The 19,567-nt window shown below is 35.5% G+C and overlaps 1 long non-coding RNA gene across 2 annotated transcripts in view; it reads right to left on the bottom strand.

Moving 5' to 3' along the window:
• Window positions 1–5,771: 5,771 nt before the first annotated feature.
• LOC145674402 (uncharacterized) overlaps window positions 5,772–19,567 on the bottom strand; it is an 81,575-nt gene continuing 67,779 nt past the window's right edge. For both annotated transcript variants that reach the window (XR_014128920.1, XR_014128919.1), the window contains exons 7-8: window positions 18,900–19,068; window positions 5,772–5,907 (exon numbers count right to left, since the gene is read on the bottom strand). This is a non-coding gene — a long non-coding RNA (uncharacterized LOC145674402). The remainder of the gene's footprint in view (window positions 5,908–18,899; window positions 19,069–19,567) is intronic.

The following is a 19,567-nucleotide window of genomic DNA, read 5'->3' as shown; positions in this document are numbered from 1 at the left end:
TGAACAATTGATTATGTTGACCCCCTTGAATTTTATCTATGCTATGTGAGATTTTAATGTCGCCCAGCGCGAATCATTTAGGAAACAATAGGAATAAGTTTTCAACAATTATTTTCAGTGGTGCGCCAAAAATAAATCTGCACCTGTTAGATATTAATTCAGCTCGGGGGAGTATTTCTACGCAGTGTAAGGAAGCGGTATTTTATATTTACAAGTGTAGGGTTACCATTCCCAAATCATTGCAAGTGCTACAAGACGGTTAAAATGAGTGAAGACATAAAAGAGGACCGTATTAAATGTTTTCGCCGAGGGCCTATTCTTGCACAGTGTAAGAAAGCTGTGTTATAGCCTATGTTTACAAGTGTGAGGTTACTAGAGAGAAAGTATTACAAATGTTATAGGAACTCTATAATTGTACAAAACGTATTGAGCAACTTATAAATACAAGATACAAGCACTAATCTAATCTAATTGTGGTAACCTACCCAACTATTCCCAAATAACCTAACCTAACCTATCTACCCTACTGTGCTTTACTCTACTACCCTTAAGCTTTCGTGTTAACTTGGAATTATAAGAGATCTTATAATAATGGTCGAACTCCGTTGTTAATTAAACTCATGGCTTCGCTTTATGACTACAGTATATTACATTCCCATTATGTACCCATGTTATAATGGTTATTTAATACATATTGTAGTGTGTGCAGTATGTTTGAAGTGTGACAGTGGCGTCTCCGCCCGTTTTTAGAGGACTGAAAGCAATACGAAACACTTTTCAGCAGGGTTGGCTGGTTTAAACCAAGGTGGTTTAAACCATGGTTTAAATCAAGGTTTAAACCAGCTGGTTTTTTCAAAAAAACCAACTGGTTTAAACCAAAAAACGAAAAATGTTCGTAAAAGTGTAATTGTTTGTAAAATCTTGATGAACACTCATTTGTGGGTTATCACGTTTCACTCCCGTATATTATTCGTATATATTCAGACCTAAATTCCCCATTCATTACTCAAAAAGATTATACTACAAAAGCAACTTTTTTTTTTAAGTTTATAAATGTTTGTTTTGTGATTTTTTTTTTTTTGTAGTTGTTATTATTGTTACGTAATTGCAATAAAAGAAAAATTCTAAATATTGTTTCGTTTCAATGTTTACTATTGATAAAATACTTCGAAATGCCGTACTTTGTGTGTGTGTGTGGGGGGGGGGGTCATACAGACCCCATGAGAAGCATTTACTGAAATGAGAAGTATTTTTGGTATCTATTTATGTATGAATGAGCCTGAGTCAAAGTGGACTCAAATAATTCGTATCTTTATTCACTTTTCTTACTGATATGCAAATTAAGTCGTTGTATTTCTTTAATTTGGACTAATAAAAGTCGTTGTTAACTAACTTGAACTAAATTAGTTCTTCTGTACTCCGTAGTACTTTGAAATTGTCCACATATAATTCTGTATAATGGGTTCACTTGTGCAACTGTATCTTTGTGTCCTTCTAAAATGACTCTTGACAGTTATATTAAGAAGCATCTAAAGATCAGTACAACGTATTTTTATCAAGAGTTCTTCGTGAGTGAGTCGGCAGACGTATCGCATTTGTGGTCAATTAGTCCTGGTTCCGAGTTCAAATGGAGGACAATTTCTCTCGAATGTAACTCGAGAAGCAGTTTTTATTCCGCTTTAAGCTTATGTGACCCCTTCCAGCATAACCCGGCTGTCGCATAATAACATCAAGGCGAAACAAACTTATTTCTGTCCATATATGATATGAATATATAGAGCAAATTATATAAACCAAATAAACCTGGTTTAAACCAAAAAAACCTGGTTTAAACCAAAAAAACCGGTTTTATTGGTTTTTTTAATAAAAACCATGGTTTTTGCCAACCCTGCTTTTCAGCTTCCATGGTATAGGCCTAATGTGATTTTATATTGAATGTTGTTATTTTGTATTGGTCGATTTTTGATATTACTATTCTCCTTTTGCATACTTTATATATTCTACTTTATTATTTAATTTCTTAAGTTCATTTGTTTTTAGTTGACTTTCGTAATCAGTTCATATAGATCTCAGGTATTTGTGCAAAGGTTGTTAAGTTAGAAAATAAGTTTTTGGGAAAATTGAATTAAAATTTTACGGACATTGTTGATTTTCTTGAGATATCTCGGAACACACAAATTCAAAACGTTGGTAAAAGTTTGAATTTGATTTCGGTCCTCCATACACACGTTTAGAGAAATGTTTTTAGTTTATATTATAATTACGAGGGGCCAGAATCTTTTCCTTAAAAGGATCACACTTTTTTTTTTTTTTAATAACTAGAGCCTAATTTTGGTTAGGTTAGGTAACATTACATTCTACTTCCCTTCATGGATTAAATAGATCGGCAATGGCTTTCAAAAAGGGTGTGCACTATATTCTCTTGTTTCACGAACACTTCCTTTTTCTCCCTTGTACACACTTTTATTTCCATTCCATTTATTTCACATATTACTCACACATTAATTACGCGTCACTAGCAATAACTTATTTCTCCTGTAAACTTTTTTTTTTTTTAAATCTACTTGTCTCCCGCAATTAGAATCAACTGTTTTATCTTAACTGGAAGTGACTGAAAATTACAGTTTTGTGACTTAAGCTTTTGGACAAGCACTGAAGATATTTTTATCGTTTTCGCGTTAGTCTGCGATTCTAAGAACACCTCAACCGCACGTCCCGATCATCAGAAGCTTTTTCTCCCAAGAAGTGATCGAGGTACCGAAAGAGGTGATAGTGAGAGAGATATTAGAGGAATACAGTGGGTGAAGAAGGGTTTCATACTGTAACTCAGTGGAAGTTCTTTGTACGAGTAGTGTCATACATTATACCAGATCTGTTGACAAATGCTGGACAAGTTTGCGGTGCGTTTCATGGAGTTCAGTACTGCAAAGGTTCCCATTGATGGTTTCGTCTCGACGGAGGAAGATGTACTGGTTCACTGCTACCATACCAACAATGGTATGTTCTGAGGGTTTTGGAAATCGTCCTGAACGTTGATCACGATCCACGCATTGTTCTGGCCGTTTAGAATTGCAATGGCGGATCCATTTTTCGTTTGAAGTGACAATCTGATGCAGGAAACTTCCCCGTTTGTTTTTTACACTAGAGAACTACACACCTTCAGATAGCGATTCTTGTTGACTGCTGCCTACTAATACAGCAGTCATGAGTCCAACTTTTTCATCTTAGCGACTGCACGGACCGGTCGAACAACAGCAGTGTGGGACTAACCCGTCTGCAATGACACGATCAATTTTCAGAGGTTCTGCTTCCACGGTGTTCCTAAGAAGCTTGTCCCAACTTGATGTTGATCGGTACCCTTGGGACTCATTTTGCAATGGCGTGTCTCTGAATCGAAATTCGACAAACTAATGCGAACGGTGCGTTTATTCGTCATTCCTAGCCCAAATGTGAATTTATTTTTGTGCAAAAAATGTCTGAAGATTGCAATTTTATTTTTATTATTCCACTTTCTGTACTTAATGTCTCAGTTTGAAGTCATGAAGAAAAACTACTCACAATTGTGTGCCGTCCATGGTACACTTTCCTCCGACTCTGTTCTATAACCCATTTCCTCCTTCCTATCTGGACATCCCAGCTTGTTTGCTCGGCGTGTAAGGAATTGATGACGTTAAACGCGTTACCCTGCTTCATCCTACTGTTGTGTTGTTGAGGTTAGATTCCCTCCAGGTAACAAAGTAAATATTTCATTTCTACCAACCTAATATTTTTATTTACTGTAAATCATGAAATTCAGAGAGGAAATTGTAGATATCAAAAGAACGGCTACCAACTGTTTTACATTGGTTGCCTTTTTTTTGCCATAGTAACAATAATCCAATGTAGCAATACACAATAAAAACCAAGACGACGACAAAATAGCAGCGCGAAATTTGGCAGACAGAGACATGATACAAGTAACAAATGATTAAATCACCGCTCTGTGCGACAGCGAAGTACAACTTATGACAGTAGCCTCTGGGACCAGAACGGCTGTAACATGACGAAATATAAAGAAGATGAGCCCTTGGATGTCCTCCTAAGGTATGCGAAGCCATGTATCTTCGACACGATTTCCACAGCTCAACTGGTGAAGTTTGCAGGCACGAGAGGCGTTGTTCAACTATCGACCAGTGTGTTAAATAGACAAGAGACCAGGGAGCATGTCAGCCAAGGATAGAAAGGAACATTGTATTCAACCACGAAGTATAGGACAGCACGTGCAAAACGAGAACGCGAGTTGTCCTGATACAATGTACTCTCCCGGCAAGACCCACACTAAAAAGAAAGCAATCTGTTTCAACGACTCGTGAATCAACCCGATGAAATCCAATGTTACCTTACACAATAACATCCGGTGCCAGACTGACGTGGCGATGCAAGACAGTAGAACATTTCGGTCGAAAAGCTGGCCAAAATTCAAAGATCAAGTATCGTGGATAAATAACTTTTCGCAAAACCCAAACACCAATAGTGAGCAAATTAAGGCGCTCAGTGAGAGGAAGCTATACCGCATTCGAGAAAAAAAAATCGAGAGTTTTGGTCACTTTTCAGCTAATTCCGTATTTATTCTGGGATTATAAGCATCAAGCAGAGGTTCCATTTATGTGACGAAACAAGTTTTTGTAGTCCTCAAGTTATGCCTGCTTAATGTTTTGTGACATAGCTTACTCTCACATTGAATGTTTGAAGATTCCTTGCTGACAAACTTAAAAAACTCAAAGTAGGGTAAATTGCCATGAAACATATCCAGATACAAATCAAAAATAAACGCCAAACTGCACGAAGTGCTTAGCAAAAACGACTGGGATAGTGAAGAGGCCAGTTCTTTTCAATTGAGTCGTCCAGTTTTAAAACGGCTCTTGTCCATTTACGGAAAATTCCAGAAAACTTAAAAAAAAAAAAAAAAAAAAAAAAATATCTGCATGTTTTGTAGAAGTGGGAATACTTCAGTGTGTTCATGTGAAAAACCTGAACATCCTCAAATATTTCCAGTTCTACGAAACGCATCGATCCTACAGTTTTTCTCGATTTTCTGTAAGTGGACAAGAGCAGTTTTGGAATTGACGACTGAATTAAACATTTATTTCTGTATTCAAGATGACCTCTGCTCTTCAAAAAAGATGACAAAAAGTACAACTACAGCCATACTGGATATACCTCCCTTAGTCTTAAGTCACTGGGAGAATACACTGAATCTGCGAACGTTCAAAGCTACAGTATAGGCGAGAAAGAAGGTAAATTTAAATTTTAATAGAAGCTTGTGATTCCGTTCAGTAAAGAACAACTCCATATCATATGTCGTGAAAGCAAGTCGACCTTGTATTTTGAGGCACGAAATTGCGGCAAAATGCCTAGTCTTGGATACACGAATACACGGTACATTTATTTTATTTTAATTTACCGGTTTATTTTTGGGCATTTTTTTCAACTTTGCCTAAAATTTTATGTCGGAATGATGATAGCCCTTGGGGACCATACACCAGGGCAAAAAATGATAACGATAGTAGCGGTCAAGACTCTTTAGGAAAGATATCATCCCAGTTTTTGCTATGTGAAACAGGATAATCAGTCAGTAAGGCCGAATTCGGATTCGAACCCAAAACCTCCCAAATGTGAAGCTAACGCTCTACCAACTGAGCTTGGCTTGATTTATCTTTAAAGCCAATGCCATTAGAGAAGCAAGTACACATCAACAAAGTAAAAGGAAGGAAAGTAAATAAAGCAATAAGTATTAGTAAACATTTATTATACTCAACCATTCATTTCATACAGAATATACATCTGTTGAATATCCAAGATGTATCAAAAAATAACAACTAAGTGGCGGCGACATCGGAGCTTTTCGTGTGCTGCATCTTCAAGTTTCTGAAAGGGAGAATTCTAGATCACAAAATAAAACTAACAAAGAAATTGATCATAATGCACATTACAAAACTCTTGCAAGTTGGATCAAATGCATTGTCCTGTCACATTAAAAATGTTAAAACTGAGAAACACCCTTCCTCCAGTCACTTTTATTTCTAAACCAGGAGTATTTTTTTAAAAAAATCTCTATGTTCTTGCGCGGTAATTAGCAAAAAAATGTGCTAAAACTGGATACAAATAAAACAAAATTAACAAAAGATAAATATTTCTTTAACCTTCGCACTACCGAAATCTATCCACGAACACGAACTACCAACAAGTGGGGGAGCTATTTTGTGCCCACTTGAATTATGACAAGTATTCATGGAAATAATTGTGTGAAATGGAAGTAAAATACAGGTAAAATGTAACGCATAATAGGCATTCTTTTCATTTCAAGGTCACAATTATGACGAGTTAATTAATAAAACTAACTATTGATTATTATTATTGAAAGGAATTATAGAAATAAAATGAAATCTTTAAGTTTTACGTCCCATGATTATGCCGGCTAGGCTAAAAGGAGACGGTGATGATGAGAAATGGATGAAATAGTGGAATGGTGAAAGTGGGAAGACACGGGAGAACTCCGAGAAAACCCACGCACATGGTGTTTGTCCACCACAAAGTTTACTTGACGCGAGCTGGGATCGAACCACGGACCCCATGCACCAGAGGTGAACGCTCTACCATTGAGCCACCGCGGCCCAAAGTAACTATACAATATATAGGGTGTTTCAAAACAACAACAACAACTAGTGTCCTAACTAAAGTGTGGTACTTCCGCAACCATTTTTTATAGAGGTAGTTGGTGAGTACTTCAAATTATATGCCTGTAGCCAAACTCCCTCTATAAATATTGTTGCGTGAGGATCTTAGGATTCTGAAACATACATTTTTGGATAGCGCACATACTAGTTCCTAAGTGAAGTCTTGACCCGAGTGCGGTAGATCCCATAGTGTAGAAGCTATAGACCTTTACAGTTCATTTTTTCATGTTTTCGGCAGTTTATAACTCCGAAAGGAAGCATTTGTGCACCCAGGTTGGTCTATACTTTTTGTCTTATCTTGGTATCAGGAATACCCCCCAAACGTTGTCGGTGTTGTTTTGAAACCTGTATACATGTAAGACAAAATATATTTCAGAAGAAGAATTGGTGCAGTGGTTAGCGCAGATACCTCTGCGAAAAGTTTTCGGTTGGATTCCCTAGCTATACAAGATATTCACACTGCTGATGGCCCTTAGAAACAAAGCAGCTCGATTAGCACCTTATTATAAAAAATAACTTACTAATTTAAAAAATATAATTGGCTGATTCCAGTGCACAATCGGCTACGCACACTTTCTTTTGGGGTGGGGTGGGGGATTTTGGAGACATAAGCTTGTATTTACACTGTATAGAAACGGTTAAGTCAAATTCCTAAAATTGAGAAAGTTACAGTATGTCAAAACCAGTTATATCTGATTGCTCTTCTACTATTCTGAAACCTTCAAACTGCTCTTCTATAAAATTTACTTTTCCCGACTTAGCCAGTTATTCACTGGAACCAGCCAATTGTTTTCCAGCTAATCACTCAACCCTAAGAAATTTATTTTGTAGTTTTGTATGTACGGAGTTACACGAAATTGAAGCTGTAAGTAATGAGTGGATAAAGTACCGAGGATATACATCAACGAAAGTTATATATTGCTGCGGCAATAAATCTTCGAGTTCCTTCCAGTAAGTGAGCAAAAGGTGTATGAAAAGAGGAAGCTGCATATATACTATCACTAGAAAAACAATCTCGCAAAAGGAGTTGCGTCTGCTACTAACGGGGAAGGAGGAATTTTGTGCCCTGAACGAGAAAAAGAAAATACTATGAAACAGAACATTTAAAATGCATTTTACTGGTTGGTATATACTTCAGGAAAGGATAGGCGACAATAACTAAAAGCTTGAGAAAGTTGTGTTCATAGGAAAAAAAAAAAAAAAAAGAAAGAAACATTGCATGTGGGAGCAAAGTAACCTTTCCCTTCGATATGACGAAGGCTAAGCGCAAGGCTACGAACATACAAATAAAACAACCTTCGAAATGAACTGCGAATTGTTTTTCAGTAATGATTGATATCGAAAATTACACTGCTATAGTACTGCTATAGCTATAGTAGACCAAGTTGCAAAAAAAAGTTTATATATTTAATTTACTTTTCTGAACGGACTGACAACTTGGTCTAAACCCGTCACGTCCGATGGATAACGTCTCTCAGCGGACGTATAAACCCAGGAAAGGAATGTAGAAGATAGCGGCTAAGGTCTTTAGGTAAGGTACCATCCCGACACTTAGTCTTCCATGACTAAGTAAATATCCCTGACCCGCTATACTGCGAACAATAACGTTTATGATTAGACATATTTTTTAAGTCGGTATCCACGTCTCCATATCAGTGAAAGCTCTAACCTTGCTTTAAAATAATAAACACCATCATATATCATGATACAGGGTGTCCGTCACTAAACCTTTAAACAATCGAGGGAGATTTCTCACAGCAAAACAAAGTATAGTTTATCGGAACATTCATCGAAAATTCGCTAGTTCTTGAGAAAATCAGAACCATTGGTTCATCCTATCCCTCTTCTATGATTTTAAGAATGAATGAATAAATGGTCCCACTCGAAGAATTACTGATAGATTGTACGTGCAGATTTAACAATTTAGCAGTAATTCTGTGATTTTAATTATTAAATGGAGAATGACATATTAAATTCTGCTCAATTCTTTAGATAATCTAACACAGCGACTCGGAATTAGCTAACGGGATCCCCTCTTCCAGAACATGTGGTAATGAAAGAAAATTCAAATTGGTCAAACACCTGAAGAAGGACCCCTTGATAAGTACAATGTCGTCTCGCTAATCTGAACTAATTGGGACTGAACCCTGTTCGAATTACGTGATTGTTCGGATTAGCCGGAGTAACATTAAAATCACGGTTTGAAGCGGGTGAAGGTGTGTATTGTATTAATACATAGTGTATAATATCTCAAAACACGTTTTCTGACTACAGTATATGTACTGCACTGGAAAAATGTTGAAAAAACTTAATGCCTTTATTTTTCCACGTACGGTAGTTTATGAGACGATGACGAAACTACGCGTCGTCAGGGTTGTGAAAACCCCAAGTTAAAAAAAAAAAAAAAAAAAAAACCAGCCCAGTGGGTTTCACTGGGTAAAATTGGGTTTTATTGGGCAAAGTTGGGTTTTATTGGCTAATATTGGGTTTTATTAAATTTTGTACGTATATTTAAAGCCATATTCCTACTTAATATACCATTTAAGCATATATGCTCTACTGTACACACGAAATTATGGAATTCCCTTGTGAGACTGAGGTAGTTCACGTCTGGCGCGGGTTCCTACTTCGATCCCAGCTCCCGCCAAGTGCGTTTTGTGGTGGACAAATATCGTGTGCATCTGTTTCTCGGGCTGGTTTCGTCATGCCACCATTATTATCCATATAATCACAGTCTCCCTTAGCCGTGGTACATAATCATGCGACATTGAACTAAGCTTAGAAATAACAAATAATAATAATAATAATAATGCACAAGGTATCCGTGAAGTCCCATACGCGTTTCGTGAGAGAGACTTTGCACCATTGACACTGGCTTGTATTTCGATTTCTAGCAAGAAGGAAGTCCACAATTTTCTAGAGTAACAAAGAGGTCGATAGTTTTACGTAATATAGAATAGAAATAAAATCCCCTGTTACACTTGATTCAAATCCCTGAGTCAGCCGTCCTGAGTTTCAATTAAAACACGTGGGGCAAATAATGGGATAGTATCTCAAGTTCAGGAGCCAGGGATAAAAAATGACTTTATTGAATGGATGTTGTTTTTCTAAAAGAAATAAAAACAGATTTTGTTTTAAAGAACTGAAATGTTGGAAATGTTTTTTTTTTTTCTCATTTTCAGTTGCCAATTTGGTTTCTTACAATGTATTTTACGATTAAAGGGGTTTTGTGGCATACAATAATTGTACTGTGCTTTACATACTCCATCAGATAGGCAAAAATAAATAGGGAGTTCCCCGATCTGATTGTCGTTAGTGTTGAGAAGAGAGAGATGTATCTTTAGTAATTTCCTTTTTCAAGTGAAGCGTCCTCGATTTGTAATTAACTGACACATGGAGCAAGACATTTTATCTGTTTATATTAATACGCAAGTATATAACAAAAACAAAGGAAATATAGCTGCATTACTTTTGATTCCATACTAGCTGAAGTGCCCGTTCTTTGTACGGCTAGAATTAGGCTCAAGGAAAATGTTTGAGCCTCGTCTGCCCCTTAGGATACGCATATCAATGAAAGTGTAGTAAGATATTCTATTTCTGGCCTGAATTTTTAACCCCCTTTTCCCTTAGGAAACCTACCTTCCCCTTACGCCCTTTAAGGAAAGTTGCATAATAATATCACCGTTTGAGGTAGGTAGTAAATGTGTTCTAAAACTGATTTAAAACTGTTCAAGCATTTCCCGTGACGCGATCACAAACAACAGACATAGTCGATTCAAATGTAAAGAAAGAAATTACTGAAAACTCCCTCTTTCTTCCCTTAAAATTGACATTTTCAAAAACAGTCAAAGTAAAACAATAAATAAACAATAATAATGAACTATGTACCAAAATTCACTTCAAACTGTTCTACCGTTTCCCCGTGATGCGATCACAAACAACAGACAACATCACTTTCAATGTGGACAAATGAATAATGGAAAATCACCCCCTCCCCTCATAAAACAAAAATTTTCAAAAACATTACAACACATGCCAGCTTATTTTTAATGAAAAGTTTATATACCGAGTTTAATCTTCCTAATTTGGCGAGCTCGAAATATACCGCATTTCTTTTTGTTTTTTTACATGAATCTTGAACTTCCTCTACTCCTTCTTTTAGGATGCGCCCTTGAATCGAAGTAATATGAAAATCCCAGCTTAGGGTAGGTACCAACTCCTGTATTTTCAAAAAATTCATTTCGAACTGCTTAACCGTTTCCCGTGTGATATGATCAGAAACAACAGGTAAAACCGCTTTCAAATTATAGAAAATGCTTCCTTTCAACAAATAAAAAAGAAACTTTCAAAAATACTGGGACAAGGGTTTACTTACTTTTAGTGGGAAGTTGACATAAAAAATGACATCTTCCTAACTTGACAGAATCGTGAGATACTAAGATCTTCGCATAAATTTTGAACATCCACTCCCCCATAGAACACACATTTTAATCAAAATAACTTGATTAAACAAAGTACAAAGTACGTGGTAGGTGCATCCAAAAATTCATTCCAAACGGTTTAACCGTTTTCCCATGTTGCGCACACAAACAAAATTCTTTCATTTTTATATAATAGATTACAGTTGAACAGTGTTACAGCGAATTTGATTCTGCACAAATAAAATTCGTTATGAATTATTCCCAAACTTTTTTTCTTCTTTCTTCAATGGTGTTCTGTTCTGGTTGTAAATACACATTTTAAGCCAATTTTGAAACTAGGCATACATTAAAAAGTACGATTATAATCATATTTTGATTATTATTTCAATTCAAGTTTTGAAGTGTATTTTTTGAGGTGGGCTTTTTTGAGTTTTATATGGGTTTTACCCAATAAAACACACTGGGGAATTTTGGGTTGGGGAAAATTCCAACAACCCTGCGCGTCGTCCAATAGACTCTCTTCACTCCAATAAAAGACAATAACTGAGTACATGTCTTGTAACAAGTAATACTAGTACTGTACACTACCACTATTGTATATTCAGTTTTATGTTGCAGTATAATTACTTATTCGACTACATTATTGTATTTCACTCATACTAAATTTGTAAATTTCAATATTGTACAGTATGTACACTGTATTCTATTTCAAACTTTGTGCAACTGTCGTAATGTGGCTTTAGGCCTAAATACATGCATTAAAGGAAAAAAAACTGTATTTAACGGAAGTTTACTTTGTTAAAAAAAAAAAAAAGAACCTCCCGGATCTGTTCGAATTATTATACGTGTTCGGATTACCGGGACTTCACTGTATTCACAATCCTCGAAACTATGGCTGAAATGACACTTTTACCTGTTAAACGGCCGTGTGCACCAACAAAGTTCGACTGCTGAACGAGGGTCATAACCAAGCTCGATGTAAATGTCTGTTGCACCAACAACGTTCAGGGTTAAGTCTCGGTCAAATGGTAGATAAACTTGGTTTTAACTTGAACGGCCGAATTTGGAGGTTTAAACTTCTTTGATCCAAGTCAGTCCGTTTACATCCAATAGTGTCTTTGAATTTTTGCACTAATGAAATTGCAATACATTTCTCGTATTCGGGAAATTTTTTGCTCGTGATTATTATTTTTTCCTAGATACAATGTATGTCGTATCAATAAAATGAAATAAATGTTCTGAAGTTCGTTCTTGAAATACAGAAGCAAATAAATAAATAAATAAAAAAAAAAATAAACGGTGTAGAAGGAATACAGTTCTTTTTTAATTTTCAGGTAAAGTGTGTTAACTCGCAAAAAGAAATAAGGAGGATATGTAGGTAGAAAATCTGCGAGTCTGTAGCTTTACAATAGAGAACCCACTAGAAATAAACTACATATACTGTGCGGTGTTTTTTTTTTTTTTTTTTTTTTTTTTACAATGTATTTTCATAGCATTTTCGACAAAGTATTTTCTAGGCAATTTTCCAGAAAGGTTAACCTTAGGAGGGTTTAAAAGTTACGTCTATAACTACAGTATTTTCTCGTCAAAATTCCATGCAGACAGTGTAAAACTTATTATCCAGTTATTCATCGTAAAAGTTATCATCTAGTTACTCCTCTAGTGGTATCAACCAACTGCGTACAATTGTATAAGACACATACAAACATAGCTACATATAGTGAAAGCCACATGTCTCAAAACCACGCACCAAACTTTGCAAGCTGCTCGTTACAAGCTATTTTGAACCTATTAAGGTTTACGCCAAGGAGAAGCTGGAGGGCTATAGTCGAGTGCGTTCGTAGGGAACAGGCGAATTTGCGATGGTGGGTATACGTGTAAGCAAATTCACTCGAGCAGAAGGTTCTACCAAATACAAAATCCATAGGTAAAATACGACGTCAAATATTATTCATGAAGGAACGAACGTGTGAATATAAGTAATTACCATCTATCACAGCATATTGAAATGAATTATTAGTGATAAAGAAATTATTGTATGTGTAAGTGTGCTCTTCCACTGTCCTCATTTATGCGTATACCCCGTCGTTGACGCGCCAGCTTACTATGGACGCAACCGCTCGGGCCTCCCTACTGCATTCCTACTCGGTTATATAGCATCATGCTTTTCGGTGGCCATGTAGCACAAGTTGGTTCGTGTTTTATACACAGTAGTTTTTATGCTGTACGTCCACACTATTTATACGGTACTGAGTCATCCTGAACTCAATCTGCTAGTAGTAATGGAGCACTTCATTTAGTGCATGCTCTGCTAAAAGAAAGCTCTAACCTAACCTGAAAATGTAAGAAGTGTCAAAATTTGGTAGAAATGTCCGTTCGAATAATGAACAAAAAGTACCAATTTGTAGTAGATAATCACTACAAGCTAGTTTTGCATTATAGTTGTATAATTATGAACCATACATTTTAATGTTGCTTCTATAATCACATATTACTTACATGTGTAACGAAAGTATTAGATAAGATAAGATAAGATATGCTTTATTGTCATTAAACAACATTTGTTGCAATAGACATTGTCAAATATAACATACATATATGTATATATATTTACAAGTTTTATCACACTATCAGGCAAGTTTTATCTATGTATCATTGTTCTTGCTTTCAACTCTTGATAACAGATTTTTTCAAATTCAGAGATACTATATACAGAATTGCTTATAAGGAAGGATTTACAAAAGTTGTCGTGAGACATTGTGCGTACATTTTGTGGTAATACATTAAATAATTTCATACCTGTATACTTATAACTCTTTTGAATAGTGGTTAACCTAACTTGTGACATATTAAGGTCGCCTTTATGCCTAGTATTGTAGCAATGAACATCACTTCGGTGATTAAAATTATCTAAATTTTCTTTTATATACATGAGACATCGATAAATAAATAAAGAAGGCACTGTCATAATTTGAATTTCCTTAAACACTTCCTTGCATGATGCTGTTTTAGGCAATCCCTTAATTATTCTTACTTTTTTTTTTTTTTTCCCATTTGAAGACATTCTGTGCACCAGAAGAATTACCACAGAATATTATTCCATACTCCAAATGTGAATGGAAAAAAGCATTGTACGATGTTATAAGAGATTTATCACTAATTACAGTTTTTAATTTACGCAATAAAAACAATACTCTGGATAACTTTCTACATAAATTTTCTGTATGTTCATTCCAATTAGTGTTTTTTTTCTTTCTTTCTTTCTGACAACTGTAATGCTTACATGAGAATTTTTCATGCTTTGTAAGCTAATGTAGCAGGCAAATAAATGAAATGAAATAACCGGAGGGACTCGGGAAAATTCTATTCCCAGACTGAGCTACGGACGGTCGGTAAAAAAGACAGTTGTGTTTATCCCAGCTTTCAATAGTACAGTGTCCAATATACAATGCAACCCGGAGTTTGGGATAGTAGAACTTTTGAACCTGAAGCGATACACACATAATGGTTATACCAATGTGAAGCTTTGTTCATGCATATATTTTAAAAGTAAGAAGCAAAGATTGAAGTACACTAGGAACCACACAGTGTTGCCAGATGTAACCAAAGGTGTAAATAATATTTTTCGCAAAACATGTAAATTGACTCATAACTCATACGTATGGATGTTCTGTCGTTAATTTTCGGTTTGTTTGGTTGTAGTAGCTTGTAAACTATGGAGCAGATAAGGGAATTTTCATTTACACCGATAACTAATCGGATGAGGCCTCTGTAAGGGGAAACTAAGAAAATCGTAGTTTTCAGAAATTAACACTCTGAATTGGCAACATTGCTGATGTTTCAATGCGTCAAAAGGTATGTTAAGAATCTGTCTACATTATGCGAGTCCTGAAAACACTGTAAAAGAAACTTAGAAATTATCATGATAAAACTTACATGCACCCGGCAACAGTGCTATTCATTTCTATGGAGCTACTTAAAGCAAAAGGTATACAAGAACAATTCTCGAACTATACAAGGCCTGTAAATGAACATTCGCAGTGCCATTGAGAACATTAACACTTCTACTCTTCATAAAGTTGCTGCCAAGATGGTGAAACATATGAACCAGTGTTTGAATCAGAACAGGGGGCACTTCCAGCATCGTTGTAGAGCTAATAACTCATTTCGTGATACTAGCAGTGTTGCCGGATGCACGTAAGTAAAAGTTTTATCATGATTAGTGTTATAAAGGCATGAAAAAAACCCGGAAATTTTGGGTAAAAAAGTTTTTTACCGTTTTTCCCGAGCTTGAAAAAAAACTGAAAAATTGAAATGTTCAAATATTTTACTAAATTATACTTTTAAAATGAAAACTATTTTACATTTACTAGTTTACAGTTAAGATCATTTACTAGTTTACAGTTAAGAGCAGTGTTTCTTGTATTAGAATAGGGAAATTTTGTGGCAACAAATACATTTGTACATCTCCTTTAAATTTAGCACTGTGATAGAATGGAGTTACGGCTACAAAAGATCCTAAAATATAATCCTAGTTAGTTTAATTAATATAGGTGCATTTAAATGATTTTAAGAAATCTTATAAAGTTACCGTTTTATGGCAGGGAAGTGTTAAAATAACAGGACCAGAATCATTTTAGTTAATATCAGTATGCTAAAATCAAATATACTGTATATTTTATGGAGATATGTATCTTCCTTGTGCTGTATAAAATTTCCGGAAATTTTGAATCCATTAGAAAAAATCTTTTGTTAGGAAATATTGGCAAAACCCGGAAAATATAATTTAAAAACTGTTTCTTCGCCTGATGATAATCTTATTTGCTGTAACATGTCTGCAGCATACATACAACATATTTCGCTAGCAGGAAAAATACTTAAAGCAACAGCTTTTAATTTTACTTTTTAGTTTTCTGATTTCTGATAAAAATCCCTCTTTATTATTTGTAATTATATTTTTCGAACAACTCAAAAAGAGAGATGATCTTATTTACATATACACACATACACCACACAAGTGCGTAAATTTGAGGAGCGACAAAAGAATTTAACATGTGAAATTTCCGTTCGTTATTATTAAAGACTAGCAGAATACCCGTTCTTTGCAAAGGGAGAATACGTTTCATTTTGGGTATAAAGGGCACCAAAACTGTCACCAATGAATTTAGGGACCCCCCAAAATATGAATTCGACACTAGTATCAGTCATTTTCAATTACTTTTACATGTCACACTCACCCCTTAGGAGTATCTAACGGGGGCTGAATTTGGATTTAAACAGCATCGGAAGTGTTAATGTTTATTTTAGGATCCCAAAAACCATGGATTCAACACTAATAATGGGCATTTTTGATCATTTTTATATATATATTTTCCCTCTTTCCCGCCCCCAAGTTACGAGGATGAATATTGATTTAAACGGTATCGGAAGTGTTATTATTTATTTCAGCGACCCCACAAACTATGTATTCGACACTAATATCGGTCCTTTTCGGTCATATTTATATATCTCCCCGCCCCCAAGTTGCGTGGATGAATTGGGATTTAAGCAGCATCGGAAATGTAACTGCTCATCTCAGCGTATCCGAAAACTATGGATTTGACACTAATATCGGCCATTTTCAGTCAGGGGCGTCATTTAGGGCCGGCAAGGAGGAGCAAATGCCCCAACTTGAGTTTGAGATTTATCAATAGAATTGTAGTAAATCAGTGAAAAGTGCGAAATTTTACTTGTATCAAGAGATCTTGCCCCCTCCCTACAAGAAAAATCTGAAATGACGCTCCTGTTTTCATTTTTATATATCTCTTTCTACCTAAGTTGCGGGCCTGAATTTGGATTTAAACGGCATCGGAAGTGTTACTGTTACAGCATTACAGCAATCCCAAAATCTATGGATTTGACACTAATATTGGTCATTTTCGATCATTTGTCTTCCCTCTTCCCCGCCCTCAGGTCACAGCGCTTAATTTGGATTTAAACGACATTAGAAGTATCACTGTTCATCTCAGCGACCCCGAAAACTTTGGATTCGACACTAATATCGGTCATTTTCGATTATCTTTTATATATATATATATATATATATATATCACCCCCTTCCCCCTCCCTAAAGTTTCAGCGTTGAATTTGGATTTAAACTGCATCGGAAATGTCACTGTTCATTTCAGCGGTCCTAAAAACTATGGATTCACACTAATATCGATCATTTTGCATCATTTTTTATATGTCTCCCTCCTCCCTCAGTTTGCGCGGATAAATTTGGATTTAAGCGGCATCGAAAGTGTCACTGTTCACCTCAGCGACTCCGAAAACTATGAGTTTATTTACAATCATTTTTATATATCTCCCCTTCCCCTTCCCTAAGTTGCGGGCCTGAATTTGAATTTATGCTTTATCGGCAATGTCACTGTTTATCTCAGCAACCCCGAAAACTAAGATCGATAATTTTTAATATATATATCCGCACTTCCTTTCTCCAAGCTGCACCTTCAAAATGAAATGGTAAAATCCATCCCAGGTCTGAACCTCATCTGTGTTGAAAATTTTTATCGAGATCAGTCTGGTGGTTCAAGAGTTGTTAAGTTACAAATAAAGTCACTTTCATTTTCATATATGTAGATAATTTGTCGCTCTAGAAAACAGGTATTTGTTTACATACAAAATTTTGTACTTAAAGTTTATATCAAAGTCTGTATTTGAATATTAAATAGTAATTATGTGTCTTAGTACATGAGTACTGGTGAAATTTGTCTACTGCTCTTTCTTTTAAGAAGTACTTTGGTTAAAATTAAGGAAATTTCACCAGATCGAAGAGCATATTAAGAACTCAGTTTCATTCAAGAGCCCTATTTGTTGCAGCAGGAAGGCTTCATGATGATAAACTTGAATGCAACTGTAAAAGTTCTGTAATTAATGCACAACCGGGTAATAAACGACTAAAAGGCACATAAAGGAAATGAGTGCAGATTTAATTTTCACGGACAATTACAACAATTTTATTTTGGAATGCTTTTTTTTTTTTTTTTTTTTCTTTTAAATATTCACAATATTGAAATTTCTCAATTTACATTTTTCACGCGTTCGGCAAGAAAAAAAAAGTTCCATTACTAGTAAAACTAAACCAATACAAAGATTTTTGTTATTTTCCCAATTTTTGCGGAAAGAAACCGATTTTTTTTTTTTTTTTTTTTTTTTTTTTAACCAGCCAGTTCAAAATTTCCGGAAATTTTACAAACACTAATCATGATAATTTCAAAGTTTCTTTTTCAATGTTTTCAAGAATTGCATAATGTGGACAGATCCTTAACACACCTTTTGATGCACTGGAACATCAGCAGTGTTGCCAATTCAGTATATTAATTTATGAAAACTACGATTTTCTTAGTTCTCCCTTACAGACGCCTCAACCGATTAGTTACGAAATGAAGAATTCTTTTTTCTGCTCCATAGTTTCCAAGCAACTACAAACAAACAAACTGAAAATTAACGACAGGATATCCATACGTATGAGTTATGAGTCAATTTACATGTTTTACAAAGAAATTGATTTACATCTACGGTTACATTTGGCAACACTGTGTAGTTCCTAGTGTACTTCAATCGTCGCTTCCTAGTTTAAAAATATATGCATGAACAAAGCTCCATTTTGGTATAACCATTGTGTGTGTGTATCGTTTCAGGTTCAAAAGTTCTACTATCTCAAACTCCGGATTGCATTGTATATTGGACACCTTGTAGATTATTATACTGATAGAAGACTTACATTTCACTTTGCTGTATATCTTTATTGTAGGAAACAGTTTCTTCTCAAACTTATTGCTACTGCCTTTCCCCAGGTCATCTGTATCGCTAGCTCATCACTGAATATTTTCTCCAGCATATTACTCAAGTCGACGTTGGTTCTTCCCTGCAGCAAGGAGACTGTGATTAACCTGGAAAACAATGAGAAATATGGTTTCTCTCTGTTCATAACAAGACATACGAAAACTATAACTGTCAGAAAACCTGTGGAATCTTAACATTAGTGTATTTGGACACGATACCGGCAATGCCGCTGACGACCTCGGTTTGAATCTAATCAAATCCTAGCTTGCACACGTACTGGCGTTACCGCCGACGACGGCTTTATCGGGGGCAATGCTTTTTTTTATAGGTGGATGCACACGCGGCCGAAAATACCGGACGCCTAATACATTTCTGCAGTTTAGTTGGAGTGAGTGACAAAACGCTGTGTACTCTTGTTTCGTTTCTTGTGTTTGGAGTTTTCTTGTTTCCATTTTTTCTGTTACATTTCTTTTTAAATATTATTATTATTATTGTCTCGCCCTAGAAACAACTTCAGATTTTCTTTTTAAGTTTGTTTTGGAAAGCTAATTCCCTTCATTAAATAAAATATAAAATGTGGGAAATCTGGAGGGTACCGATTTCTCT

This window comes from Thermobia domestica, chromosome 17 (genome assembly GCF_964235325.1).
Source record: "Thermobia domestica chromosome 17, izTheDome1.hap1.1, whole genome shotgun sequence".
NCBI classification, from domain to species: domain Eukaryota; kingdom Metazoa; phylum Arthropoda; class Insecta; order Zygentoma; family Lepismatidae; genus Thermobia; species Thermobia domestica.
Note: the sequence above shows the minus strand (reverse complement) of the source record. Positions and strands in the feature narration are given on the sequence as shown.